This window comes from Pleurodeles waltl, chromosome 11 (genome assembly GCF_031143425.1).
Source record: "Pleurodeles waltl isolate 20211129_DDA chromosome 11, aPleWal1.hap1.20221129, whole genome shotgun sequence".
NCBI classification, from domain to species: Eukaryota; Metazoa; Chordata; class Amphibia; order Caudata; family Salamandridae; genus Pleurodeles; species Pleurodeles waltl.
Window position 1 is genome coordinate 991,255,756 of NC_090450.1, and position 27,647 is coordinate 991,283,402.

Here is a 27,647-nt window from a genome sequence, read left to right on the forward strand (position 1 = left end):
CACCAGCAGCTCAGGGCCGGTCAGGTGCAGAGGTCAAAGTGGTGCCCAAAACGCATAGGCTTCAATGGAGAAGGGGGTGCCCCGGTTCCAGCCTGCCAGCAGGTAAGTACCCGCGTCTTCGGAGGGCAGACCAGGGGGGTTTTGTAGGGCACCGGGGGGGACACAAGTCAGCACAAAAAGTACACCCTCAGCGGCATGGGGGCGGCCGGGTGCAGTGTGCAAACAGGCGTCGGGTTTGCAATAGGATTCAATGGGAGACCCGGGGGTTTCTTCAGCAAAGCAGGCAGGCAAGGGGGGGCTCCTCGGGGAAGCCACCACCTGGGCAAGGGAGAGGGCCACCTGGGGGTCGCTTCTGCACTGGATGTCGTTTCCTTCAGGTCCTGGGGGCTGCGGGTGCAGTGTCTTTACCAGGCGTCAGGTTCTTTGAAGCAGGCAGTCGCGGTCAGGGGGAGCCTCTGGATTCCCTCTGCAGGTGTCGCTGTGGAGGCTCGGGGGGGGTCAACTCTGGCTACTCACGGGCTCGCAGTCGCCGGGTGCAGAGTGCAAATTCTCACGCTTCCGGCGGGAAACGTGTGTTCTTTAAAAGTTGCTTATTTGTTGCAAAGATGTTTCTTCTTTGGAGCAGAGCCGCTGTCCTCTGGAGTTCTTGGTCCTTTTAGATGCAGGGTAGTCCTCTGAGGCTTCAGAGGTCGCTGGACCCTGTGGAACGCGTCGCTGTTGCAGTTTTTCTTGAAGTGGGGAGACAGGCCGGTAGAGCTGGGGCCAAAGCAGTTGGTGTCTCCATCTTCTCTGCAGGGCTTTCAGGTCAGCAGTCCTTCTTCGTCTTAGGTTGCAGGAATCTAGTTTCCTAGGCTCTGGGGTGCCCCTAAATACTCAATCTAGGGGTGTGTTTAGGTCTGGGAGGGCAGTAGCCAATGGCTACTTTCCTTGAGGGTGGCTACACCCTCTTTGTACCTCCTCCCTGAGTGGAGGGGGGACACATCCCTATTCCTATTGGGGGAATCCTCCAAAATCAAGATGGAGGATTTCTAAAGGCAGGGGTCACCTCAGCTCAGGACACCTTAGGGGCTGTCCTGACTGGTGGGTGACTCCTCCTTGTTTTCTCATTATCTCCCCTGGACTTGCCGCCAAACGTGGGGGCTGTGTCCAGGGGGCGGGCATCTCCACTAGCTGGAGTACCCTGGGGCATTGTAACACGAAGCCTGAGCCTTTGAGGCTCACTGCTAGGTGTTACAGTTCCTGCAGGGGGGAGGTGTGAAGCACCTCCACCCAGAGCAGGCTTTTGTTTCTGTCCTCAGAGAGCACAAAGGCCCTCGCCACATGGGGTCAGAAACTCGTCTCTAAGCAGCAGGCTGCCACAGACCAGTCAGTCCTGCACTGAACAATTGGGTAAAATACAGGGGGCATCTCTAAGATGCCCTCTGTGTGCATTTGTTAATAAATCCAACACTGGCATCTGTGTGGGTTTATTATTCTGAGAAGTTTGATACTAAACTTCCCAGTATTCAGTGTAGCCATTATGGAGCTGTGGAGTTCGTTTTTGACAGACTCCCAGCCCATATACTCTTATGGCTACCCTGCACTTACAATGTCTAAGGTTTTGCTTAGACACTGTAGGGGCATAGTGCTCATTCACCTATGCCCTCACCTGTGGTATAGTGCACCCTGCTTTAGGGCTGTAAGGCCTGCTAGAGGGGTGACTTACCTATGCCACTGGCAGTGTGAGGTTGGCATGGCAACCTGAGGGGAGTGGCATGTCGACTTAGTCATTTTCTCCCCACCAGCACACACAAGCTGGCAAGCAGTGTGTCTGTGCTGAGTGAGGGGTCTCTAGGGTGGCATAAGACATGCTGCAGCCCTTAGAGACCTTCCCTGGCATCAGGGCCCTTGGTACCAGGGATACCAGTTACAAGGGACTTACCTGGATGCCAGGGATGTGCCAATTGTGGAGACAAAGGTACATTTTAGGTGAAAGAACACTGGTGCTGGGGCCTGGTTAGCAGGGTCCCAGCACACTTCTCAGTCAAGTCAGCATCAGTATCAGGCAAAAAGTGGGGGTAATTGCAACAGGGAGCCATTTCCTTACACAAGCCTTAAGTGAAAAGATACAAAATGCCTACTGTAAAGCGTGCTTGTGAACTAAGAACACCAGAGGCAGCACCTGTTCTTTTGATTAACATAAATAACAGATCACAAGCACTGACTACAGGTCTTATGTTCTCTTTCTGTACAAACACACTGCATCATTCTTTTGTCAATGGCAGGTAAGGATGAGTGTGTACAATCAATTGTAAAACATGCTCTGTAGACTGGGCCCCTTCTTAGCTTACCACCCAAAGATGGCTACTGACAGCTATTTCCCCATATGGCGCCTTCTAGAGTCAGGGATTTGGAGATTAAGATGCACCATGTTCCGCTTACAAAATGAAGGAATATTTAAAACATTACAATGAGTACAGATTATAACTCTCAAGTCTCAAAATTACTATTATTGAAATAAGGTGTCCTTAAAAAATAACGCTGAATAAAACTTGTAAGTATTTCAGGTGTTTTACTAGAGCCATTACATTTGTCACACTGACTGCTTCAGATCAAACACCAAAACAAATAAGGAATCAAGCAGCTGGGGTACACAAGAAAGGGCATGGTGCCACAAACATCAGGTGGTGGGAAGTGATAATCCCCTAACCAGACAGTATCAAAAGTCAGTTAGATGCAGGGGGAGAAGGAACATTTGTCACTTTGGAAAAGTCATGAGTAGCTGCCCTGTCAGAATATAAACAGCTAGCAGCCCTCATGGATGCCTCTGTCAGTTATGGAAATTAGTTCTTCTTAAGCAAGAGCTGGGTCATTACAGGTGTTATATACTTTACACAGTTATCACCCCATCCCACACCATGCTGCAGTTGCAACCTCCCATTAATAAGGATTCTCACAGTAACGTGTGGGTAATCATTTCTCCATAAATTTTATAGGTGAAGGTTTAGCTTTCTGAGACACTTGGCATCTGTCCCAGTTTCTGCTTGGCTGGAGAGATATGAGAATTGTATGTGAGAACTGAAGGGGTATGGAACTATAGTAAGAGTGAATGAACTGAGTGCCACTCCTGTGCATGCTTACATACTGTATTGAACTGTATTGAAAGAGATGTCCTATTTACATACAATTCAAGATAAACAGGACTTTTTGAGGTCTGCAAGTACATTCAGATGTGTACACAAACAATACATCGCCAGCCTCCTCAAAACTGTGATGTGCTGTATGTACTGATGATTATTCAGGCATGTTTAAGTTTTGCAAATGCCTGCAAAGATGCTTCTCTGCTGAGCTCCTTGCTTCAAGCTGGTTTTATGATGCAGGGTATAGCCTCAAATTCTAAAGCCCGAGAGATCTGAAGTTAGGAAGCACCCAGGGTAAAGGTGTAAAGTATACTCCATGCTCAATAGACTGAAAAATGCCATTTGAACATTTTCAGTTAGCAAGGCACTGAAGATTCAAGACTGCTGCTACGACCAGTGGCATCCGGCCGGGACACCTGAACTGGACAAACAAGTTACCTTCAGTAACACCTTATCTGGCAGAGACTATCTAGTCGCAGATTTCTTACCTTAGAATTATCCCCAGGTGTCAGACTGGATCCGGAAATGTTTGGGAGCAATACCAATGTGTGCTGGTAGGAGGCGCTGTTCGTCTCTGGGTAGCGTTGTCCATGTCGAAAGTGACGTGCCCGGTGCCTATATAGGTGCCACCCCAACGTGCAGTTTCTTCTCAAAACTTTCCATCGCAGAAGTGCGGAGCAAAGTGCCTATGACTACGCACCCGACTGTCCAGGCAGCAGCGCTTGATAAACTTGTGCAAAGATGCTCATTGTGTTGCCTGGCACGGACTGTAAATCATTGTAATAATGCAGTGTTCGCATCCTTGGCTCCGGTGGAATGAGCACCCCAACCCTCAGGTGGTTCCTTCTTCGCCAGTGCGTAGCAGATGTTAATGCCAAGCACATCACAAAGGAAGATGGTATGCTTCTACACAGCCTTCTCCTTCTTGGCTCTGACATACCCCACAAAGAGGTGGTCATTCACCTGGAAATCCTTTGTGTGGTCAAGGTAAAATTACAATGCTCTTTTTGGGTCAAAAACATGGAGTTGCTCCTCTTCCTTACAAGTATATGGCAGAGCATAAAAGGTAGGCAGTGGGATAAACTGGCCCAGGTGAGAGGGAGTGAAAATTCTCAGCAGAAAGGAAGCTCTAGTGCAAAGTACCAGCTTGTCTGCAAAGGCGGGTAGGTATGGAGCCTTAGATGGCAAGGCCTGGTGCTCACTGACCCTCTGGGCAGGCGTTATCGCCACTAGGAAGGCTGTATTGATGGTAATGAGCCTGAGAGGACAGTTATGCAGTAGCTCAAAGGGAGTGCACATCAGAAATGTAAGTATGAGACTGAGGTCCCACTAAGACATGATAAAGGGTGATGGTGGAAACATATGTTGGAAACCTTTCAAAAACCTATTCACAACAGGGGATTTGAAGAGTGATGGCCGATCTGGCAACCGCAGGAGATGGCAGAAAGATAGTCCTTTAAGTTGCCCCTCACAGAGCCTGCTGGCAAAACAGAAAGAATAAACAAAAGGAACCTTAGAAAGGGACGCATCAGAAGAAGGTCAACTTGCTTTTCTGCACACCATGCCACAAAATTACCCCAGCGGCAGCCGTATACGATCTAGATGGAGGAACATCTGGGTGCCAAAATAACACTGCAGAGTTTCTGTGGAAGGTCACAAGCTGTCAACTATAGCCACTCAATCTCCCCGCAAGCAGGCAGAGTGTTGGCAGATCCGGGTGGAGAACCCTCGTAAGAAAGTGCCTTCTTTTTTACATGGTCATCCCCATTTCTTTCCTGGTATTTGATGCAATTGTGACTGAAAGTGCACTGGGTTCCTGCTAACCAGGTCCCAAGAGCCAGATCTCCTTCCCTACAACTGTGCATTTGTTCCCCAATTGGCCATACCTTTGGCCCTCTGTAAGTCACCCAGTAAATAGTACCCTTGGTACCTAGGGCATGGGCACCCAAGGGCTGCAGCATGTATTGTGCCACCCTCACTGACCCCTCACGTAGCACACCCAGACTGCCATTGTAGGCTTTGAGTGTCTTGATGCAGCTAAAAGTGAAAACACATGGCACACAGCCTGTGTGACATGTCCCCTAACACTGCGTGCAACATATGTAAGTCACCACTACAGCAGGCCTCGCAGCCCTAAGGCAGGGTGCATTATATTGCATGTGAGAACATATCTGCATGAACAGATATGCCCCTGCTATGTCTCTGCTGATTCTTAGACATAGCGAATGAACGGGAAGCCATTTAAAGTACATGTGATGGAAACTGGTAACTACGATTTCCCCAGCTACATGATGGCTTCACTGAAAATAGGGATGCTTGATATCAAACATCTCGTATTAATAAACAGTCATTGATGCCAGTGATGGATTTATTGATACATGCACCCAGAGGGCTCCTTAGAGGTGGCCCCTGAAAACCTACCAACTACCAGTGAGCGGACTGATTAGTTTTAGCCAGCCTGCCACCACCAGACATGCTTCTGACACCCAAAGCTGAGAAACTTTTCTCTTGGGTGGTCAGAAACAAAGCCTGCTCCGGGAGAGGTGTTTACACACTGCTCCTGTAGGAAGCTGGCGCTTTACACAGTGGACCAAAATGAGGCACACTGTGCAGATAGTCCAGGCAAACCCCAGAGGTATCACAGAGGCCCAAATGACATCACAAATGTTCTCTTTTGGGGTGGTGTGGTTGAGCAATTGGGCATATCAGAGGGTAGTGCTAAGCATGTAAGGCACACACTCATACAGTAGGTGAGATACGCACATTAAAGAAATCCGACACCAATTAATAAAAGTAACACATACTTTTATACATATTTTGTACCAAGAACACCAAAATTAGAGGAGTACTTTTCAAGATATTGATTGTTACACTTTTTAACAGCTAACATTGCAATTTCTGGGTGCAGTAATGTTATCCTATGGGAGAAAAACATGTATTGCATTCAAACACTTCACAGTGTCTTATGGGACTGCTCTCCAGGACTTAAGGTGAGTAAGGGGGCAGGGTCCAAGGCCACACCTAAAGGTCACATCGGGAGGCCCCAGGGCGTCCAGATGCAGAGTTGTGTTATGGCGTCAGGTGTATCATTCACTTTTATGGGAAATGGTCCGAATCGGAAGTTGCTGCAAGCTGGGCCTGGAAGGTGAGTCCTGGGGAACTCACAGGGGGGCTCGACCCTCAAGGTTCTCAGGCAAGTGGGGGACACTGTTGGCCCACTTCTCCTCGGGCTCTGGGGTCTGGGTGCAGTAGTGTCTTCTGGCGTTGAGACTGATGCTGAAGTTACTCTTGTTTGCAAGGGGCCCGCAGAAACAGTCTGCAGGCGTGGACTGGGGCCCACTCCGACCTAGCCAGCAAGTGGGCTCAGGTCTCACGAGGATGGAAGATGTGGGGACACCCTTGGGCCTCCTCTACTCGGACCGCGTTGAACGTAGGCGGAGGTGTCCTGAGGCGTAGGGTTTCTGTCTCCCGATCACCTGCGGGGTCTGCAGAATCAGCTGCAAACGCCGTTATGAAGTCCACAGTGGGCAAACTCAAGGCGGTCTTCGTCTCTGGAGGTCCTGGGACCACGCTGACAACACTGGCCCACTTCAGCTCAGGTTAGGCGGCTCAGGTGCAGTGATGATATCTGGAGTCAGGTTTTGTCAGTCCGGTCCTCACAGTCTGTAGGAAGATGACACTTTAGGTGGTAGGTCAAGACCGTGTAAAGGGTTCAGGGGTTTCCCAGTGAGTAGACAGGGTTTGTTATGCAATCCCAGAGGGCTCTATTTAGGTGTGGTGTGGCCGAGCAGCCTTATGCTTAACATAGAGGAGCGCAAGACAATCTACAAATACACACAATAGTCAATAAATGAGACAACTCAAAAAGGATATCCACACCAATTTATAAAAATAGCAAATATCTTTATATAGGCATTAGAGATGTACATTTTTAAATAGGAATTATTTTCACTTTAAAAAGTGGACACAGTGCAATTTGAATTATGCAATGTTATCCTACTGGAGGAAAAACAAGTTCTCCAAAGAGGTAGAGTACGGCGACTACAAGACTAATCTCCAGGAGTTAGGGTGAGTGGTGGGCAAGGTCCAAGCCAGCACCAGCAGTACACACCACCAGTGGCACAGGGGCGGCCGGGTGAAAAACAGTGTGGGGTGCCCAATGCGTTTCAATGGAGATCGGTCACTACAAAAAGAGGCTGCAGGCTCTGGCCAGGAAGCCAGTCAGGCTGAACCAACAGTGAGCTCAGGCCTCAGGATGCTCTGGCACAGGTAGGCACCTTTGGACCTCTTCTCCATGGCTCTGGGGCGATGGGTGCAGAGGTATCGTCAGGTGTCTTGTTTTTCTGACCGGAGCATTCCCAGTAGAGGAGGTCTGCATGCAGAGGCTGCAGGCGTCATCGGGGAGTCCAGGAGGGGTAAAACCATGATGGACTCAGACTCTGGAGGGCTGGGGAACCATGTTGGCACTCGTGGTCCACTTCAACTTGGGTCTGAGACGGTGGGGTGCAGTGGTGACTTCAGGTGTTGGGCTTTGGCTTCAGAGTCCCTTCTTTGGAGTCTGCCGGGGAACAGGTCCGCAGTTCACAGGAGGTCTTGATTCTTTTTCGAAAGCAGGTAGTCCTCCCAGGTTTCTGTAGTCTCAGCTGCAGGACAAGTCAACTTTGGTCCAGATTTTGACGAGGGCTGCTGACAGGCCAGTGGGGTTGATACCAGGTTAGCTGCTAATTTTTCTCTTCTTCTGCTTTTGCGGCTCTTCTGTGTCCTTGGGCTTCTTAGGACGTACAGAGGTTTACTGTTGTCATTGCCTTGTTTCACTAGGAAGTTTAAGTACATACCCAAATGAGCTGTGAGTAAAAGCAATGAAAGAAGTCAGTGGGATGCATGTTTTGTCTCTAACCCACACCCTGTGTGGAAACAACCACGTGTGGTCACCTAATTGCTTTGATTAAGTCATGTGGCACTGAAAACTCATATAATCAAGAGCCATTTAGTTCACTTTCTCGAGTATGTGAGTGCCACAATGTAATAGGCAAGCACTTCTCTCCTTTCAGCAGCGACAATGAATGAGTCACAATGAGCTTTAAGCTTTCCTGCTTATCTTCTGCGTCCACCCAGAGGCTCAACCCAGCTCGCATCTCTTTTTGTTATGCAGTCCTTCCTTTAGCTCTACAGCAGGCTTCTGTAAAATGCTGGAAATAGTGGATGAAGTCATAAGAAGGGAAGGTCATCTGGGAAATGCAGTTTGTAGCCTCAACCTGATTAGTATCTTATTATACAGTCCTATTGTTATGCAGTGCCTCCTCTAGCTCTACAGGAGGCTTCTGGGAAATGCTGGAAAAGGCCGATGTCATAAGAAGGGAATAGCATCCAGAACACGTAGCTGGTAGTCTCAAACCAACTAGGATAACATTGTTATACAGCCCTTCCTTCAGTTCAATATCTAGGTTCTGGAAATTCCAGAGGACTTTATGGGAGAAGGGCATCGGAAAATGTAGATTGTTATGCTATATGTGGTGGTAAAAACGTTGCTTTACTTTAATCTGTTGTTTGGGGGAGAAGGGAGGGTACAGCCGGGCAGAAGGAGAACGCAGGGATAAAAAATAATAATAATCACTGGTGTCTGTGTATGGAGGATTCGGTCTATATCTCAAGGTGCATTGTTTATTTGGTGCAGAAGGGCATTCTGGTACATGTAGTCTAGCTGGAGTATTAGACATGAATGGTTGATACTAAAATTATAGACTTTCAAGAATCACCATAACACAAATTTATATCGAGCATTGGCTCCAAAGAAATTGTTCAAAAAAGCAAACTATTTAGATAATACCACTATACAACTGAATCAATTAGGCAAGAGCCAATATTCATTCAAACTATTAACAAGAGCTATGAGCAGGAGACACCTTGAGAGACTGTTGCTGGAACCAAGACTTGATAGGATGGTCTGCGTCACTACCTTTAATGCCATTACCAATCAACTGACAAAGGTGCTAAGAAAACACTAGCATTAGTGTTCTGGACTGAAGAACTCAAAAACCAACTCCTGGTCGCCCCTACAGTAAAGATGAACCTACGGTCCATTCAAACACAAAAAGATAGAGGACACAACAAAACTTCAGAAGTATGCTTGAACTCCCTCTGGTCATGGCTCACCACAAATGTGTCAATTGTACCGCCTGTGACTGCACCATGAAAGGAAAAGCATTCATGTCTAGCAATATAAGCATCAAAAATACCGAATTCACCAAGTGTAGCATGGCATATATCAGGAAGACGAACCAAGAAATTAAGAAAAGCATAGGGCAACACAAGTCTAGAATTAATTGTAAAATAGGACAGGCCCAATGGTATTTTATTGAAATTCCAACATATCATACCCGAATTGAGATGGGCCGTCCTGAGATGTGGCCAATTCAAGCAACACAAAGTAAGCATTACTGAGACAAGAAGCCCATTTGATATTACGATTATGCATAACAGAGTCTGGAGTAAATGTGTTATCAGGAATCAGTAACATTTTCATCCAGTTTGACAGTAACCTTGCCACAGCTTATTATCTTTTCAGGTTGTCAACAAATCACGTCAGTTTCTAACCAACCATCCTTGTACCTTACTTCAGTAAGACTAAATGTTCCAGAATTCTACTCAGCACTAGGCAAACAATGTATTTTGAGACAAGTAATGAATTCTGGATATACACTCATGCTAAAGTGATTCTTGAAATGCTCTAATTTGAAAATCAACCATGCATGTGCACAACTCCAGCTAGGCCTACATGTTCCAGAATGCCCTTCTGCAGCAGCCAACAATGCACCTTGAGCTATGGAGCCAACCCTGAATACACTAAGACAACAGTGATCATCAAAAAATGATGTTCATCCCCGCACTGCCCCCCTGGCTGCATTGCCCCAACAACAGATACAGCAAAGGTTTTCCCGCAGCCTACAGGGTAACAATCTACATTTTTCAGATGCCCTTCTCCTCTCCTATCATGACATCATCAATTCAAGAACCTTGATGTAGAGGACTAAATAACAATAAGCTATCCTAGCCGGGTTGAGGCTACAAAATATATTTCCCAGATGCCATTCACCTCTTATGAGATCATCAGATATTTCCAGCAATTTCCAGAATAGAACTGGAGAGCTAATACAACAATAGTATTCCATATCAATAAGAGGTAATAGCAAGGTTGAGATTATTAATTACATTTCCCAGATTCCTTTCCCCTCTGATAACATCATAAGCTATTGGCAGCATTTTTCAGAACCCTGGTGTTAAGCGAAAGGAAAGAAATGCACAACAATAGGAGATACTAGCTGGGTTGAGGCTCGAGATGGAACACCCATATGGCACCGTGCTGCACTTTAAAGAATAGCAGAAAAGTTTAGACTCATCATCACTCGTTAGTTGCGCCTGCTGTATTGTGGTACACAAATAACCATGCTGGGTCTGTCCCTAAAAGCCCTTCCCAATCCACCAGCCCTCCCCCAAAGTGAGTGCAATTTCCAAGAATCACATAGCAGTGAATATGAACTTAACGGTTCTTGATTACGTGATTTTTCAGTGCCATGTGATTTAGTCAAAGCAGTTAGGTGAGCACACATTGACAACAGGGTGTGAATTAGGAATAACGCATCCATCACAATGAGTAGTTTTATTGTTTTTACTCACAGCTCACATGTCCTCGACTCGTTTGACTGAGGAGTATGCACTTAAGCTTCCTAGAGAAACAAGGCCTTGACAACAGTAAACCTCTGTACAATATTATTTTATTTTTTGCACTACAAACAAGGTCACATTTACAAATGGTAACGCCCTCAGGATGACCTCATTAAAATGTTTGGCCCATGTGAAGGAGATCCAAATACGCTGGCAGCAGATATACAGATTAGAAGTGTGTGATCAATTCAGGACATTTTCCCAGTACATTAGTTATATGAACTCTCTTGAGGACCACTGGGATGAAAACATCCTCCTCTGGGACTTCATTTGTTGAAAAGAAGGAAACCCCTAATATGGACTGAATAACTCTCAATCCTAAGTAATGGTAAAGCGGGATCTCAGGTTTGTACTGACAGATTCTTTGGTGATTCATTTTATGACTCATTTTTGCATGTCATATATTTTACATTTACAGTTTGTGAAGTGCTTAAGAAGAAATTAATTACTGAAATAACACAAAGAAACTTATGAAAGCACTCTGTTTTGACTCCTTGTGTATTATATTTATAAACTCTCCAGTTAAGCATTGTGCAATGCTCCAATTGCATCACAGGAAGAAGATAGATGTGGCTCTTCTTAAAGAGACCCATTGTAGGAAGTTGGCTCTGTATGTGCTATTTCAAAGTAAGGAATAGCATGCACAGAGTCCAAGGGTTCCCCTTAGAGGTAAAATAGTGGTAAAAATAGATAATACTAATGCTCTATTTTGTGGTAGTGTGGTCGAGCAGTAGGCTTATCCAAGGAGTAGTGTTAAGCATTTGTTGTACATACACATAGACAATAAATGAGGTACACACACTCAAAGACAAATCCAGCCAATAGGTTTTGTTATAGAAAAATATCTTTTCTTAGTTTATTTTAAGAACCACAGGTTCAAATTTAACATGTAATATCTTGTTTGAAAGGTATTGCAGGTAAGTACATTAGGAACTTTGAATTATTTCAATTGCATGTATACTTTTCAAGTTATTCACAAATAGCTATTTTAAAAGTGGACACAGTGCAATTTTCACAGTTCCTGGGGGAGGTAAGTTTTTGTTAGTTTTACCAGGTAAGTAAGACACTTACAGGGTTCAGTTCTTGGTCCAAGGTAGCCCACCGTTGGGGGTTCAGAGCAACCCCAAAGTTACCACACCAGCAGCTCAGGGCCGGTCAGGTGCAGAGTTCAAAGTGGTGCCCAAAACGCATAGGCTTCAATGGAGAGAAGGGGGTGCCCCGGTTCCAGTCTGCCAGCAGGTAAGTACCCGCGTCTTCGGAGGGCAGACCAGGGGGGTTTTGTAGGGCACCGGGGGGGACACAAGCCCACACAGAAATTTCACCCTCAGCGGCGCGGGGGCGGCCGGGTGCAGTGTTAGAACAAGCGTCGGGTTCGCAATGGAAGTCAATGAGAGATCAAGGGATCTCTTCAGCGCTGCAGGCAGGCAAGGGGGGGCTTCCTCGGGGAAACCTCCACTTGGGCAAGGGAGAGGGACTCCTGGGGGTCACTTCTGCAGTGAAAGTCCGGTCCTTCAGGTCCTGGAGGCTGCGGGTGCAGGGTCTTTTCCAGGCGTCGGGACTTAGGTTTCAGAGAGTCGCGGTCAGGGGAAGCCTCGGGATTCCCTCTGCAGGCGGCGCTGTGGGGGCTCAGGGGGGACAGGTTTTGGTACTCACAGTCGTAGAGTAGTCCGGGGGTCCTCCCTGAGGTGTTGGTTCTCCACCAGCCGAGTCGGGGTCGCCGGGTGCAGTGTTGCAAGTCTCACGCTTCTTGCGGGGAGATTGCAGGGTTCTTTAAAGCTGCTTCTTTGGATAAAGTTGCAGTCTTTTTGGAGCAGGTCCGCTGTCCTCGGGAGTTTCTTGTCGTCGTCGAAGCAGGGCAGTCCTCAGAGGATTCAGAGGTCGCTGGTCCCTTTGGAAGGCGTCGCTGGAGCAGAGTTCTTTGGAAGGCAGGAGACAGGCCGGTGAGTTTCTGGAGCCAAGGCAGTTGTTGTCTTCTGGTCTTCCTCTGCAGGGGTTTTCAGCTAGGCAGTCCTTCTTGTTGTTGTTGCAGGAATCTAAATCTTTAGGTTCAGGGGAGCCCTTAAATACTAAATTTAAGGGCGTGTTTAGGTCTGGGGGGTTAGTAGCCAATGGCTACTAGCCCTGAGGGTGAGTACACCCTCTTTGTGCCTCCTCCCAAGGGGAGGGGGTCACATCCCTAATCCTATTGGGGGAATCCTCCATCTGCAAGATGGAGGATTTCTAAAAGTTAGAGTCACCTCAGCTCAGGACACCTTAGGGGCTGTCCTGACTGGCCAGTGACTCCTCCTTGTTATTCTCATTATTTTCTCCGGCCTTGCCGCCAAAAGTGGGGGCCGGGGCCGGAGGGGGCGGGCAACTCCACTAGCTGGAGTGTCCTGCGGTGCTGTGACAAAGGGGTGAGCCTTTGAGGCTCACCGCCAGGTGTTACAGCTCCTGCCTGGGGGAGGTGTTAGCATCTCCACCCAGTGCAGGCTTTGTTACTGGCCTCAGAGTGACAAAGGCACTCTCCTCATGGGGCCAGCAACATGGCTCTGGTGTGGCAGGCTGCTGGAACCAGTCAGCCTACACAGATGGTCGGTTAAGTTTCAGGGGGCACCTCTAAGGTGCCCTCTGTGGTGTATTTTACAATAAAATGTACACTGGCATCAGTGTGCATTTATTGTGCTGAGAAGTTTGATACCAAACTTCCCAGTTTTCAGTGTAGCCATTATGGTGCTGTGGAGTTCGTGTAAAACAGACTCCCAGACCATATACTCTTATGGCTACCCTGCACTTACAATGTCTAAGGTTTTGCTTAGACACTGTAGGGGCACAGTGCTCATGCACTGGTACCCTCACCTATGGTATAGTGCACCCTGCCTTAGGGCTGTAAGGCCTGCTAGAGGGGTGTCTTACCTATACTGCATAGGCAGTGAGAGGCTGGCATGGCACCCTGAGGGGAGTGCCATGTCGACTTACTCATTTTGTCCTCACTAGCACACACAAGCTGGTAAGCAGTGTGTCTGTGCTGAGTGAGGGGTCTCTAGGGTGGCATAATACCTGCTGCAGCCCTTAGAGACCTTCCCTGGCATCAGGGCCCTTGGTACCAGAGGTACCAGTTACAAGGGACTTATCTGGATGCCAGGGGGTGCCAATTGTGGAATCAATGGTACATTTTAGGTGAAAGAACACTGGTGCTGGGGCCTGGTTAGCAGGGTCCCAGCACACTTCTCAGTCAAGTCAGCATCAGTATCAGGCAAAAAGTGGGGGGTAACTGCAACAGGGAGCCATTTCTTTACACCCATTTACTAAACTAAGATACCACGTGCCTAACTCAAGTGTTCATACTGGACAAGTGAAAGAGCCCGGCTGCCAAACCCAAAGAAGGAAGGCTGGAGTGAACCATCTGCCCTCCGAACTTTATGAGAAGGTCCGTTCTGCATGGCAGCTTCATGTGTGGTACTTCAGACATCTATGCAAGGTCTGGGAACTACCACTGTTGTGGTCACTCTGCAACTATTAAAACCATTCTGGCTGTCGAGCAGGACAGCTTGATGATCAGGTGTATCAGTGGAAAGTCGTAGAGCAATTTGCCAGACTAGTTGATCAAGTGCCCTGCTTGGTAGAATCTCAAAGCAGAGTTCAGCGTTTTTGTTTTCTTAGGTGGTAAAGGGATCTATATGACAGAAACCCCAGATGCAGAAGATGTCATGAACACCGGAGTCATTGAGGACTCACTTGTGATTTCTTGAGTCTGCTTGAATGTTCTGAACTCCCAGACGATGGGCTGCAGTGATCCTCTGGTTTCTGGCTAGAAATCAATTCCAGATTGATTTTGCTTCAAGTGATAAGGCTCTGGACCTCCTTCCTCCCTATTTGTACATTGTTGTAGTGTTGTTTGTCTGAACAAGAGGTCCGTTTTTGAAATATGGTTGGAAAGACATTGCAGCCAAGTGAACAGCTCTTAGTTCCTGTAGGTTGAAGTGGCATGTCATGACTTTTGTCGGCCATGTTCCCTGTATCTCAAGGTGATCTGTGTGTGCCGGATCAACCTGAAAGGGAGGCAACGGTCACTACTGTCTCTGATGGGACCTCTTGATGAAACGACAGTCAGAGGCGGAGATTTTTGGGTTGAGAGCATCACTTAAGAGATAGCTTCCCAATTGTCAGAATATTTACTCCACTGATTTTCCAGACACTCTTGTAGCAGTCCCATGTGGAGGCAGGTGTTAAAGGTCAGTAAGATGCAGGACGTCATCGAGCGCAGTAGAAAAGGCACTTGTCTCGCAGCTGGATGGGAGGATTTCAATAGAAATTAACATTTCAGAAGTATGGATAACAGTCTCTCATCCGATGTATACACTTTTGCTTTTATGGTATTGAGAATCGCTCCTAGATAATGAAGTGACTGCACCGGAGATTATGTTATTTGATAATGTTGACAAGCTTGTTGGTGTGGTGACGCCTTGATGAGCCGTTCACTGGTATTGGTATTGGCAGACGAAGATCTTGTGTTTCTTGAGCTGTGTGGGGCCACAGCCATTTTTGGAAGTGGGATTCCTAGTTGGCTAGGGTAGGTACCACGGCCAGGCAGGGACCACCACTATACTCGGGGCAAAGGAGTTAGATAACCCCTACTCACCCCCTTGGTAGCTTGGCATGAGCAGTCAGCCTTCCCCCAGAGGCAATGTGTCAAGCAGTTGCACAGAACATACACAACACTAGTGACACAATAAATACACCACAAAGAAAACTCCACAACAGGTTATATAAAAATATACTCTAGTGCACAAAACATCATTAGACCAAACGCAACATGTATCAATAATACCCTGGTACACAAGCCGTTATCAGAACATCACACAGGTCATTAGTACCCTGCAAAAGCAAGTAGTAGTCGGGTAAACATATAGGTTATGCCGTACAAGCAGTAGTCCGGTTGTCATTATCACCAAAGATGCATGTGTCAGACTAAACATTATAAAAATGGGGCGGGGATACCTTTGTGATGGTGGAGCCATCTGCCACCTCGTTCTCATGCCCCTCCCCAGGTCTTGTCAGCTGCCATAACACAGGACGAAGCCGCTGTCGGAATCTAAGCCAGGAGCCCAAGGGAGGCCTCTCTCCCATAGCACATGGGGCCTCCACAAAACAAAACTCCTTGCAGGATCGCCAGAAGGCGATGTGCAGGAGTTGAACCCAGAAGGCTCACTCAGCAAGGAGCCCACGTCAGCACGCTCAGCGCCCGATGAGCGTTACAGTCCAGGGAGTGGGGGTTCCAAGTGCCTCTCTCCCACAGGAGCTCTGGGCTGGCGAGAATGTTCACATGGCACCATACCCTCAGGGGAAAGGGCGAGCGCACCCCACCACACACTGATATAGAGCATCACCTCTCGGTCCCGCCACAAGCCCCTGGAGAGCACTGGGGGAGCAACAGGGGCAGGAATACGAGCAGTAGGCCAGCACACAAGTCAATCAGGCAGAGTGGTGGTCCCTTCTGCACTCCCACAGTAACAGGCACAGATCAGTGCCACACGTCCAGCAGTCCAGATGGTGGCTCTTTGGCAGCACACAACCTTCAGGTGCAGCACCTCCAGCCAGCAGCATAAGGCTACGAATCCCACGCAGTTTCTCTAAATGTGGGGGACAGCCCCTTGTACTTATACTAATTTTTGGTCAGCTTTCACAAAGGAGGGAAAGAGGATTCTAATCAGCACTAACCAGTTCAAGGAATGCCCCCTTATCCTCCAGCACTGGCTCCAGACATCAGTAGGGGGTAAACAAGCCCTTTATGTGATGCCAGGTCAGAGCCTTTACAGATGCATGTGTGTCCCGCCTCTACCCCTTCCAGCCTAGGAACACTATTGAATATGCAGATGTACTCCTGTTACACCTCCACCCTCCCTGAGTACTGGCTGTCTGACAAGTATGCACAAAGCCCAGCTGTCACTCTGCCCCAGATGGGGATTGGAGTCAAGCTGCAAAAGCACCCGAGTTACAAGCACAGAGAAATGCCCACTTTCTAAAAGTGCCATTTCTACCATGGTAATAAAATTTTTTTACCTACACAAGTAAGCAGTATTTCTCACGACCATTCGAACCATACCAAACATGCCTACACCACACGTCATAGATCAGACAATACCACTTAGCCATATGAAAGGGCATTTCCAATGTAATCCTATGAGAGAGGCAGCACTCACAGTTGTGAGAAACCAAACAGGCTGTTTGTCACTACTAGGAAAGGCCACACAACAGGGCACATGTCCTACCTCGTACTTACACAGCACCCTGCCCATAGGGCTACCTAGGGCCTACCTTATGGGTGACTTATGTATAGTAAAGGGGAGTTCCAGGCCTGCCAAGTATATTTAGATGCCAGGGCCCTGTGGCAGTATACTGCGGACGCAGGCCCTGTGGTGGAAGGCCGAAGAGAGGTTTGAAAGGCTATTTCTGTGGGCGGCACAAGTTGTACTGCAGGCCCACTAGTAGCATTTAATTTAAAGGCCCTGGGGATAAGGGATACCACAGGTAAATTAAATAATCCAATCCGGTGAGCGCCAATCAAACCAAGTTTAGAAGGGAAGGCACATGCACTTTACCGCTGATCAATATTGATAATGAGCCTAGGGTCCTAGAGCCAACATAAAGGTCATAAAAACTGGAAGAGGACGGAAAAAGTTTGGGGATGATCCTGAAAAAAGGGCCAGGTCCAACAGTCATGCACTTTAAAACGTTCTCAGGGCTGATTTGAGGCCGAAAGTAAGTGATTTGTACAGGTAGTTGTTGTTTATAACCACGAATTTCAGGAATCCGAGTTCCTTTCTGGCAACTGGTATAAGAAGGTATGCATCCTGAAGATCTATGGAGTACAGCCAGTCCCCTTGGCGAATCTCCGGCTAGATGTAGTGTAAGACTAGCATTCTGATGCTCTCTTTCTGTATCCATTTGTATGCGACTTTCAGATCTAGAATGGGTCTGAATTTGTTCCCTGGACATTTCTTTTTTACCAACAAGTAATGGAAATAAGTTCCAATTAATTTTTGGAAACGAGGTAAAGGCTCCACCCTTAGCCGAAGAACATTTACATCTTGCTGAAGCATTTCTAGATGCTGATTGGATGCTGTTCGTGGTACAGCAAGTGGAGAATGGATGAATGTGAGACAGTAACCATTACGTTCAATATTCAATACGCATGTGTTTTTTTGTGATGGAATGCCACTCTTTTGGGTAACTGGAAATACTTTCCCCCACCGGAGTGGGAAAGGGAAGATGGGGAAGTCAAAGCTCATTCTTTTGCTCCTGAAGGAGGTTTTCCTCCCTGAGCAGATCGGTGACCGTCTCTCTCTTTTGGGTGGTGCGTTTGCTGTTGTCGGAAAGGTTTTTGCTGATGCTGGTGGTGATTTTAGGGGTTGAATCCTTTCAGAATAATAACATTTATAAGGTCATTAAGAAAGTTTTTCCGGCTCCTTACAGTTCTACACGCCAAGAGATTTGAGAGTCTCTGTAAGGAAATGCCTCCTTGGCATGGTTGCCCCCTGACTTTTTGCCTTTGCTGATGCTATGTTTACAATTGAAAGTGTGCTGAGGCCTGCTAATCAGGCCCCAGCACCAGTGTTCTTTCCCTAACCTGTACTTTTGTATCCACAATTGGCAGACCCTGGCATCCAGATAAGTCCCTTGTAACTGGTACTTCTAGTACCAAGGGCCCTGATGCCAAGGAAGGTCTCTAAGGGCTGCAGCATGTCTTATGCCACCCTGGAGACCTCTCACTCAGCACAGACACACTGCTTGCCAGCTTGTGTGTGCTAGTGAGGACAAAACGAGTAAGTCGACATGGCACTCCCCTCAGGGTGCCATGCCAGCCTCTCACTGCCTATGCAGTATAGGTAAGACACCCCTCTAGCAGGCCTTACAGCCCTAAGGCAGGGTGCACTATACCATAGGTGAGGGTACCAGTGCATGAGCATGGTACCCCTACAGTGTCTAAACAAAACCTTAGACATTGTAAGTGCAGGGTAGCCATAAGAGTATATGGTCTGGGAGTCTGTCAAACACGAACTCCACAGCACCATAATGGCTACACTGAAAACTGGGAAGTTTGGTATCAAACTTCTCAGCACAATAAATGCACACTGATGCCAGTGTACATTCTATTGTAAAATACACCACAGAGGGCACCTTAGAGGTGCCCCCTGAAACTTAACCGACTATCTGTGTAGGCTGACTAGTTTTAGCAGCCTGCCACAAACCGAGACATGTTGCTGGCCCCATGGGGAGAGTGCCTTTGTCACTCTGAGGCCAGTAACAAAGCCTGCACTGGGTGGAGATGCTAACACCTCTCCCAGGCAGGAATTGTCACACCTGGCGGTGAGCCTCAAAGGCTCACCTCCTTTGTGCCAACCCAGCAGGACACTCCAGCTAGTGGAGTTGCCCGCCCCCTCCGGCCAGGCCCCACTTTTGGCGGCAAGGCCGGAGAAAATAATGAGAATAACAAGGAGGAGTCACTGGCCAGTCAGGACAGCCCCTAAGGTGTCCTGAGCTGAAGTGACTCTAACTTTTAGAAATCCTCCATCTTGCAGATGGAGGATTCCCCCAATAGGGTTAGGATTGTGACCCCCACCCCTTGGGAGGAGGCACAAAGAGGGTGTACCCACCCTCAGGGCTAGTAGCCATTGGCTACTAACCCCCCAGACCTAAACACGCCCTTAAATTTAGTATTTAAGGGCTACCCTGAACCCTAGAAAATTAGATTCCTGCAACTACAAGAAGAAGGACTGCCTAGCTGAAAACCCCTGCAGAGGAAGACCAGAAGACGACAACTGCCTTGGCTCCAGAAACTCACCGGCCTGTCTCCTGCCTTCCAAAGATCCTGCTCCAGCGACGCCTTCCAAAGGGACCAGCGACCTCGACATCCTCTGAGGACTGCCCCTGCTTCGAAAAGACAAGAAACTCCCGAGGACAGCGGACCTGCTCCAAGAAAAGCTGCAACTTTGTTTCCAGCAGCTTTAAAGAACCCTGCAAGCTCCCCGCAAGAAGCGTGAGACTTGCAACACTGCACCCGGCGACCCCGACTCGGCTGGTGGCGATCCAACACCTCAGGAGGGACCCCAGGACTACTCTGATACTGTGAGTACCAAAACCTGTCCCCCCTGAGCCCCCACAGCGCCGCCTGCAGAGGGAATCCCGAGGCTTCCCCTGACCGCGACTCTTTGAACCTAAAGTCCCGACGCCTGGGAGAGACCCTGCACCCGCAGCCCCCAGGACCTGAAGGACCGGACTTTCACTGGAGAAGTGACCCCCAGGAGACCCTCTCCCTTGCCCAAGTGGAGGTTTCCCCGAGGAATCCCCCCCTTGCCTGCCTGCAGCGCTGAAGAGATCCCGAGATCTCTCATAGACTAACACTACAAACCCGACGCTTGTGTCTACACTGCACCCGGCCGCCCCCGCGCCGCTGAGGGTGAAATTCCTGTGTGGGCTTGTGTCCCCCCCGGTGCCCTACAAAACCCCCCTGGTCTGCCCTCCGAAGACGCGGGTACTTACCTGCAAGCAGACCGGAACCGGGGCACCCCCTTCTCTCCATTCTAGCCTATGTGTTTTGGGCACCACTTTGAACTCTGCACCTGACCGGCCCTGAGCTGCTGGTGTGGTGACTTTGGGGTTGCTCTGAACCCCCAACGGTGGGCTACCTTGGACCAAGAACTGAACCCTGTAAGTGTCCTACTTACCTGGTAAAACTAACAAAAACTTACCTCCCCCAGGAACTGTGAAAATTGCACTAAGTGTCCACTTTTAAAACAGCTATTTGTCAATAACTTGAAAAGTATACATGCAATTTTGATGATTTGAAGTTCCTAAAGTACTTACCTGCAATACCTTTCGAATGAGATATTACATGTAGAATTTGAACCTGTGGTTCTTAAAATAAACTAAGAAAAGATATTTTTCTATATAAAAACCCATTGGCTGGATTTGTCTCTGAGTGTGTGTACCTCATTTATTGTCTTGTGTATGTACAACAAATGCTTAACACTACTCCTTGGATAAGCCTACTGCTCGACCACACTACCACAAAATAGAGCATTAGTATTATCTATTTTTACCACTATTTTACCTCTAAGGGGAACCCTTGGACTCTGTGCATGCTATTCCTTACTTTGAAATAGCACATACAGAGCCAACTTCCTACAGTCTCTATCTCGGTTTCCACCCAAGCCAAGTCATCATCAGCATGACTTCCAGATGAAGTTGTACCAGAGAACGGTACATTGATCCCTCCGTGCTGTTTGAGAGTTGTCGAAGTCAAGAGTGTCTTCTTCATGCGAACTGTGGCAATTACCATGCACCGTTAATAAAAAGTAAATCGCAAAAATGAATAGACACCATCATGCCCTCATTCAGGATTTCCATAAAAGCTTCTCTGTGATCTCTTAATGAAACATTCATGAACTGTGGGAGGGAGTCCTATAAAGTAGGAGCAAGAAATAGGTCTTTAACTGGTTCTAATAGACCTGGAACTATTGGTAGGAGTGGTCTTGATGATAACTGCTGGTGAAGTGTGTCAAAAATCAGCAGCGACGTTATTGTGGGAGCTGTTATAGGAATGCTCAGTTTAGTAGCTCTTCGCATGAGTCCTTCTTGAAACTAGTTAATGTAACTGATTGGTAAGACTCTTGTTGGAAGAGAGTCAGTCAAAGGAGGGGAAAACCTCCTTGCATCTGGGGTTGTCATTGCGGAAAACGATCGAGTCTTGGACTTGGATCCACAGCAGACTCTCTGCTTCCTTGTAGATGAATGTTGAGAGTGAATCCTTGTGACAAGATCTGGTACCTCAGAGGTGGAGACTTGTATCTCCTTGGTGTTACAGGTGGGGTTGCCGGAAAGTGAGCCCCAGAGGACACTGCAGTCTGAGGAGGAGGAAGAAGTTAGAGAAATGGAAGTGTTGTTGGAGGAACTGAATGTTTAAGACAGTGAAGGTTGTTGAGCAGTACGGTATTCTGGATAATCTGGCATGGCTACTGGTGATGGAGAAAATGCTTTTGAGTATTCTGAATCCGAAGCAGTCATAGGTCTTCTCGCCTTAATTTTCTGATCCAATCAGCAGATTTAGAGATGGATAAAAACAGATTCTATGTCCTCAACGCCAAATGTTCCATATGTCTCAAAACTGAAGGGCGCCTTCTCTTTGATGTCGACCCAGTCCTTGATAGTCAGCAGGCTGCCTCTCTACATTGACGTCTAACGTGAATTTGTATTTTTGTTCTGTATTTCTACCTTGTTTTGATCTCCCTCATATGGAGTCCTCAGAGGGTGGAATCAGAGTCTTGGTAGAGGACTGTTCCTCTCCTCACTTATGTGGGTCCCATCTTCAGATAGCGCTTCTTGTTTTCACTGCAGTTCCTGTCTCCATCAATGCAAATCGTCTTTCTGCCCTTCACTGCACACCTGGAAAAGATCTTCCATTGTTGACATTTGTCAGGGATGTGACGGTCAGAAAGGCAAAGAACACACAAATCATGGGAGTTTGATTTTGTCTTTTTTTATGCTACAAATAGGATACTTGGCAAATACAGATGGCATTTTATTTGTTCCAAGACCAAGTATTCCTATCATCCTATCAGAAAATGACAGGAAAACTGTGTAGGCATTCAAAGGTGTGGGTTTAAGTGGGTTGAATTCAAATTTGTAAAGATTTTTGGTGAAAAAAGCCAAAAAGGGGTGAGCTCAGTGCTCCAAGATCCGGTCACTAGGAGCTAGCAAAAACGAATTAAGGCAACTGCCGCCTGCTGGACATGATGGGATACTAGAGGGCTGTGAGCCCTTTATGGAGCAGTGTCCGTTTTCATACTAGCATAGCTGCAGCCTATGTGTTTACATTGCCCAATTCCATCTTCTCCGTCATTTCCTTTAAAACAACTGTGAATTGGTTTTATAAGGAAAGATTTTCTTGAATCTTAAACATTTTCATATTTTTTATTATCATTTTTGCCTTTTTAAAAACAAATTAAAGAAACAATTCAATGTAGACTTTTTTTATAGTCTCCAAAAAGTTTTAAAGTCATCCTAAAACTTGGCCTTCCTGAAGTAAGTAAGGGGAAGATGTACACTTAAGAAGATATATTTTAGAGAACTAGAGCGGGATCCCCGCACATGGGGAGGACTTTTTAGTGCTTATGATTATAAAAAGTAGATCCCCTGAGGAAGAACTGTCATGTGTGGAAGCTCTCATATAACACTTTGCTCTTTCCTGGTCAGAAGACTTTTGCCTCAGGCAATTACAGTGTTGATCTTCGGGAGCAGCTTGCAGGGCAGGAGGGGGCAGAGATCAAACCCCATTGGAATACTTGTTCTCCAACAAAATCAGATGGAAGGCTATTACTTAGCTATATTGACGCAAATACGCCTTCAAGCCACAAACAAAACACACGTCTTACAAGGAGAGAAAGAGTTAGAGAAATCGCTTGGGGGCGTGGCCAAGATGGCGGCCGGAGCGGACGCTTGAGAAAAGAGCTCCGCTCGCGGCCCTCCTTCTTGCCGAATATCCTGGTCCCTGGTTCCCGGTCGGCCATAAAATGCTGAGGCTACCCCCCCAGTGCCGGGGGCAGCCCTCAAGGACACAGAAGTAGCTGCGGATGGCCCCGTGATCAACTGCTGGATTCGAGGAAGCAAGACGCGCCTGGTGCTGTGGATCGGGAGGTGAGGCGGCCCTCCCGCGGCCGGCGAGACGTGGGCACGGCGGTCGGGTCGCCCCGTTCGGCTTCCCCGTGGGATCGCCGGGGGGGTCGAGGGCTGTTGGGCCTGGACTGCGGTGGGCCCTGGGAGCGGGCCTGCTGGCTGGGGCGCGGCCTGGGGGACGCCGCGGCTTCCGGTTCGGCCGCGCTCCATCGGAGCAACAAGAAACACGGGGGCGCGCGGCAGTGAGCGAGCCCCCCCTGATATGGCTTAGCATCCCTACAGCTCCACGTGGCCCCCCTACCAAGAACTGGTAGCAGCGTCGTGCGGTGACGCTGCGGCGAGAGCACTGGGCGGTGTTTCCTTGCGGGGTCGGGCCTTGGACGTGTCGGCGCCAGGAACGGGCGTCTGGCTCACCCTGGCACTCCGCCCTTGATCTGTGGAGGCGGCCGGCGGACGCGTGCTCGGGTGGAGTGGGGGCCCCGGCGTGCCTTTGGTGGAGTGTACCGGACCGGCTGAGGGGACCTTCGGCCTCTCCTCCCGTGCAGGGCACTGGGCCAGCGACAACGACCCTCAAGCACCAGCACCCAGCACAGAAGATAAAACAGTGGGAAGCAGAGGCGGAGGAGTGGGAAAGAAAGGAAGAAGGAAAAAATTTACAAAAAATAAAATAAAAATACATAAATAAAAAAGAGAGGAGGAGCCAATAAAATCAGAATAAAGGAAAAAAAGAAATAAAAAAGAGAAAAAAAAAAAAAAAAAAGAATGAAAAAGCGCTGGCACAGAATAAATTAAACGCACATAAAACAACCACGTTGGGTCACCAAAGTATCAAGCCACAAGCAAATAAGTGAAAAACCCAACGCACCTGTACCAGGCCAGTGGCATTCAGCTCTCTGCCTTGCAACGAGGAGGGCCTCAGTCAACAAATTAACATACTAACTCCTAATATCCCTGAAAATAAGCAACCACGCCTGGACCACTGATAACGCTAAAATCACCCACTTTGACGTGCATGGCTCTGCTTCGCCCCACCAGTACACATAGCTGATTTCATACGGCATAATTCTCCCCGGTCGCATAGTGGTCACAATGGTCAAGCCTAAGCATTCCAAAACAGGGACTTCTGCGGAGGGAGAAACCCCCCCCTCCATGGGCCAACTGGACATGCAAAAGGCAACGCAACTTCAACTGAGCGAGACGCTACGCGCACACTCCCAGCAATTTGATAAAATTATGCAGGCAATTATGGAAACCAAAACTTCGCTAGAAGGGAAAATTGATGCCGCAGTGCTGGAGGTCTCCCTACTCCGAGCTGACCACCGCAAACTGTCTGACAGAGTGCATAATGCTGAACTGTCGCTAGAAACGGTTCACCCGGAAATGAAAGACATGAAAAGCAAATTCAAACAGATGGAAACTGAGTTGGCACAGCTACAACGCCGAGCTGAAGAAGCAGAGGGGCGCTCAAGACGTAACAATATCAGATTCATTGGCATCCCAGAACGATTGGAACTACCCAAAGCCGAGGATTTCTTAGAAAACTGGCTGAAAGAAATAATGAAAACTCAGGATGCCACAAAATCACCAATGATAGAAAGAGCCCACAGAATACCGGGCAGACCCCCTCGGCCTGGAGCGCCACCCCGACCCATGATAGCTAGATTTCTTAACCACAGAGACAGAGATTCTGTTCTTCAACACTTTAGATCTTCCAGTCAAATCAGCTTGGAAAATAATAACATATCTGCATACCCGGACTATACGCTGGAAGTACAACGTAGAAGAGCAACCTTTGTAAAGATCAAACAAATCTTGCGACAAAATAATATAACTTATTCTCTCATGTTCCCAGCCCGCCTGCGTATCACCATAGATGAGAAAACGCTCATATTCCCTACCCCAGAGGATGCATGGACTTGGATTCACGCCAAAGGTTTGATCAGCCCGCCAACGGAAAAGACAACAACTGAGGACTGGATAACACCCAGCTCCAGGAGGAAAAAAAAACAAAGCAAGACCACATTGCGCCCAACGAAATCGCAAATGGAATCAGAGCAAGCTCAAATATTAAGGGAAACTAGCTCCTTCACTCGACCACAATCCAAAACCCGAAGTGACACAGATGCTACAGACAGCGGATCCCCAGGAGGGGAATCAAGTGCATCCTCCTCCTTCCTACTGGCCGGCCCTGACCTTACACCGCGCGTTGCGGATGATCTCTAGACCTCGTGAGGGAATATGAACTGCGCCACAGACATGAGTCCGGCGTTGGGACACGCGACCTCCCGCCCTTATGCGGCCTAGAGCGGTGCTTGGTGGTTTCTTTGGGATGGGATCTGGCCGCTAGCTTCCTTGACTGGGACTAACAGGGTAACCAAAGCGGTTGTACTTACAATTTGGACCGAGCAGGGACAAAATTATCCTGGAGACGGGTCGGTTCCCGCCCGGCTATACCAAAACCACGCTCTCCGACAACCAAGTCACTCCCGAATGGAACTTAACTTCGCAGTTTGCAGTTTAGGCACCAGTTGTGCCATTATGTTTATCTCCGGGCTTTACCCGAAATATCCTTTTGCCTATTATTTCTTTTGCTCTCATTTTTATTATTCTCTTTTGATAATGTTGTTTTGTAGGACTGGGGGGGCTGGCGGGCGGGCGCTGGTGGCGGAGGGGAGACGTGGGTGGGCGGCGCGCACTAGACTAACAGCAGTCTCTGGACGCGTCACGGGATCGACCCAACTGTACAAAAAAATAGGTGTGCAACAACCTAACTTAACATGACAAAAAAGGAACCAACATATAATATAATGACGTGGAATGTTAAGGGTATGGCGGGCATAAGAAAGCGCAATAGGATACACGCGCACCTAAAGCGTCACAATATTCATATAGCCATTCTCCAAGAAACGCACATTACCCCTGTAGATATTCCCTGGTTGGAAAGAAAGTGGGGCGGGCAGGTCCACGGGTCGGGAAATTCATCATACGCAAGAGGGGTTTTGATATGGATAGCCCCGGGGGTCCCGTACACTGTGCGGCGCGGCGTTTTTGACATAGAGGGCAGATACATACATTTAACAGGCCACTTAGATGGGGAACCAGTAACACTGAACGGACTGTACGTCCCGAACGTCGGACAAAGTGAATTCCTACACAAAACAATCTCACACTTCTCAAACGACCTATCCTCTACATGTATCTGGGGCGGGGATATGAACTGCGTTCCACATATAGATACGGATAGATCACATCCCCCCATAGCAGCCTCCCAAGCAATCAAAAATTCGCAGATGCTGCGTCAATGGATGGTAGACCACCGTCTCATAGATACCTGGAGGCATATACACCCCCATGATCGCGAATACTCATACTACTCCCCAGTACACCTCCTCCACACTCGCATAGACCTTATCCTCATCTCCCAAGACATCACCCACAAGATCACTAGCGCTGATTACACCGCTAGGGTAATCTCAGATCACTCCCCTCTCATCGCTCATTTCAGATGGGGCAGCCCGCGCGCATGCATCCCAACTTGGCGCCTCCAGACCCGATTGTTACAAGACCCCCCTTTCCGAGATGAATTAGCCATACACATATCCTCTTACTTCATCCAAAACAAGGGGACAACGGGCTCTAGATCAACAGAATGGGACGCACATAAGGCAGTCATACGAGGAACATGCATCTCAGCAACAGTCGGCGCGCGTCAAACACTAGCACGTGAGCTTAGTAACTTAGAAAAGGAAGTACATTCTTTTGAGAAAGACTTCGCCAGGGGCGAGATTACACACACAGAACTAGCTGGAAAGCGCGCACAATGGTACGAAGCTGATAGACGACTAGGTCTGTTTGACCATCGACACTACATAGCTCGTAACCACGCAGAGGGTGACAGATCGGGTAAATTACTGTCATGGCTCATACACAATGGTGGCCGGAAATCCCCCATAGGAGCCATCCGATTAGAAACAGGACTAATAGTAAATGCACAGGCCGATATTAACCTAGCCTTTAAGGAGTATTACAGCACACTATACAAAGCTCCCGTCCCCCCACCCGAAACATCACTGAGCGAGTTTTTTACTGTTATCGAGCTGAAACAACTAACGACCGCTCAGGTTGCAGACCTGGAAAGACCAATTGATATCA

General features: G+C 48.0%; 1 protein-coding gene across 8 annotated transcripts in view; it reads right to left on the reverse strand.

Annotated features, from left to right (window-relative positions):
* EP400 (E1A binding protein p400) overlaps positions 1–27,647 on the reverse strand; it is a 601,391-nt gene that overhangs the window by 149,117 nt on the left and 424,627 nt on the right. The window lies entirely within an intron of this gene.